The following is a 3,402-nucleotide window of genomic DNA, read 5'->3' as shown; positions in this document are numbered from 1 at the left end:
CGCAGAAAGCTAAGCATTTCCCCGGAGTATCAGCCCCCACAGTCCTGGGTTCTGAATTGCGCAGCAGCAAGGATGGGCTTAGGGGTTCTTTGAAGAACATCACATTTGTTATCTGAAATAATTCAGTCCTGCCAAAGGGTGTGACGCTCCCTCCCAGGGAGCAGGTAAGGACAGGCCCAGAGCCAGGTCACTGCTTCAGCCTCAGGCCCTGAGAACAAGAGGTAGGAATGGGGAAGAGAAAGCCCTGTCACCCCAGTTGGATACCAAAAAGACTTTCGGGGTGGAGGGAAACCTATTTCACCAAGAACAGTGACCCTAGGATCTAGAAGCCTCCGGGAGGTGGAACCATCATGCTCGGTCCTACCAAGTTCAGGGAATGGGGTGCCAAGCTTCTAGGCCCGGCCTATAAAGGTAACCTAAGAACATAGCTGAGCAACCGCAGTCCTGGCCAGGAGCCTCAGCTATGTGCCCCGTGAAGGTACTGTATTTTTCCATTCTGGAAATTCTTGAAACTCAGGTGATTCACCAGTTTTTATTTGTACCAAAGAAGAGCCCAGGTCTACTCCTCCCTCCTTACCCCATTCTAATGTAGATATAGATAGACAGATATAGTGTGTGTGTGTAGAATAACTAGGTTGTAGATCAGAGGTTGGGGGGGAGGGGAGAGCAAAGGCAGGCCTTAGTGTTGATAGCACAGAGACTTAACCCCTGGGCCACCAGGGAGGCCCCCTCAAACCCTTTCCAAGCCCAGCCCCAACTGGTCAGACCTGACCACATTCTCTCAGACCCTGACCCTGGGTCGGCTTACCTGAGGCTCCTGCCCCTCCTTCTTGCTGGTTATCATGATTTGGGAAGCATGGAGTTCTCCCTGGGATGGGGGTGCCAGATTTAGCAAGTGAAAATGCAGGACACCTATTTACATTGGAATTTCAGATAAACAATGATATTTTTAACATAAGCACATCCCAAATATTGCACTATGTTTTACCTGACACCTCTACCTTGGGAATATTTAAATGCCCCCCACTCTCCTAGAGCAGGAGGTGCAAACCTTGTCTGTGAAGGGCCAGGTAGTAAATGTTTTATCCTTGTGGGTCCTCTGGTCTCTGTGGTGACTACCCAGCTCTGCTATCTTAGCATCAAAACACCACAGACAATGCATAAATGAGTGAAACTTTTGTTTGGGGACACTGACCTTTGAATTTTATATAATTTTCACATCATGAAATATTACTCTTTTAAAAAACTTTCCCCTGTCATTTAAAAATGTAAAAACCATTCTCAGCTCACAGGCTGTACCAAGAAAACAGGTGGTAAGCTAGATCTGAACGGCAGCAGAAGAATCAAACTTTTGCCTGAATCCCAGTCACTAGAGGATCTGTAAAAACACAGTGCATCCCACTGCCACTGGTGCTTAGTGTAGACAGCACCTTGAGAACCCCCCCGCGGCACCCCATTCTCAGTAAGACTGTCTCTGTCCACTGCTACTGCACTTTTTCTTTATTTTTTTTTAAGATTTATTTTTATTTATTTGTGCATACCAGAACTGGGGTACAGGCCAGAGGTGGGGAGGGGGGTGAGGGGATTCACCAGAGAGAGTGGGGAACAGAACAGGCAGACTGACTGAAACACACTGCTGAGGGGAGAAGTGGGGAGACAGGAGAGGTCTGCTCCACCATGTGGGTCTCCTCCCTGGCCGGGGATCGAACTCAGGTCTCAGTGGCTAGTGACAGCACTGAGACTTAACCCCTGTGGCACCAGGGAGACCCTGCACTTTCACTTTTAGCTGGCTTTGACAGGGAGTTGCAATGAGTTTCTAATGCATTTGGTTAAAAAAATTTGCTCCTCCATTCCATTATTAAAAATGATGTATTTCAACATCTTTCATTTTGGAAGAATTTCAGATTTCAAAATAAGTCAAAATGAGGCTAGGAGAAGATTCCTTATATTCCTCACCCAATTCCTCTCATGTTAGTCCCTGACACCACCATGGCACGTTTGTGAAGACGAGGAAACTGACATTAATAGTAGTAACTGTACACTAGGCTTTATTTGAAGTTCAACCATTTTTCCACGGATGCCCTTTTTCTGACAGGATCCCAACGAGGAAATCACATTACATTCACGATCTCCTACACTCTTCTGATCTGTACCAGTTTTTTATTGTTGCCTTGTTTTTGACAACTTTGAGGGTTCTTCAGAGTACCAGTCAGACATTTTGCTGAATGTCACTCAATCCAAATCTCATTAACGTTTTCCTCTTTTTTTAAAAAGATTTATTTATTTATGCTGGGGTACAGGCCAGAAGTGTGGGGGGTAAGAGGATTTACCAGAGACAGAGTGGGGAGCAGAACAGACAGATTGACTGAAATACACTGCTGAGGGGAGCAGCGGGCAAGCCAGGAGAGGTCTACGTTGCCATGTGGGTAGCTCCCTTGCTGGGGATCGAACCCGTGCCTCAGTGGTTTCACATAGCTTCATAGTTTGCGTCTCAACCCTTTGCACCGCCAGGGAGGCTCACATTTTTATTTCTTGAGCACTCTCTACTTTCATGCTTCAAGATTGTCTGGTATATTCCCTCTTCCTTACCCTAGGATTAGCCATTTCTCCAAAACGCCCTGTTTTCTTTTATTGAAAAGTGGTATTAGAGAGCACAATTTGGGGTCTCCTTGGTGGCCTATGGGTTAAATCTTAGCACAATCACAGCTACAGCCTGAGTTTGATCCCAGGCCGGCCAGGGAGCTACCCACATGGTGCAGCAGACCTCTCCTGTCTCACTGGCTGCTCCCCTTGGCAGTGTATCTCAGTAGATCTGCCTGTTCTACTCCCCACTCTGTCTCTGGTGAATCCTCTCACCTCTCTTCCTGTGCACCTCTGGCCTGCACCCCAGTTCTATGCAAAAATAAATAAAATTTAAAAAAACCCACCATAATCCAGGGGCTACTTATGTTCATTGCTACTGAAATAAAATTTTTTAATCACCAATTCAAATCAGAACAAATTGAAAGAATTAAGTAAATAGGGGCCTCCCTGGTGGTGCAAGGGTTTATTTTTTTTTATTTTTTTTTTATTTTTTTTAAATAGAGGCATGCTTTATTTATTTGTTTGCTGGTTTGTTTGTTTTGTTTATACATGCACTGGGCACAGTCAGAAGCGCGGGAGGGTGAGAGAATTCACCAGAGCCAGAGCAGGGAGCAGAGCAGGCAGAAGGACCGAAGTACACTGCTGAGGGGAGCAGCGGGCGGCAGGAGAGGTCTGCGCGCCATGTGGGACCCTCCTCCGGTGGCCGGGGAGCAGCCGGGGATCGAACCGGCGCCGCAGAGGCCGCGCGCAGCTTCGCAACCCAGCGCTCAACCGCTGCGCCACCGGGGAGGCCCCGGTGCAAGGGTTTAAGCACAGCAC

The sequence above is a fragment of the Talpa europaea genome (genome assembly GCF_964194135.1).
Source record: "Talpa europaea genome assembly, chromosome: 14".
In the NCBI taxonomy this organism is placed as follows: Eukaryota; Metazoa; Chordata; class Mammalia; order Eulipotyphla; family Talpidae; genus Talpa; species Talpa europaea.
The sequence above is the reverse complement of the archived record's forward strand: the minus strand, read 5'-3'. Positions refer to the sequence as shown.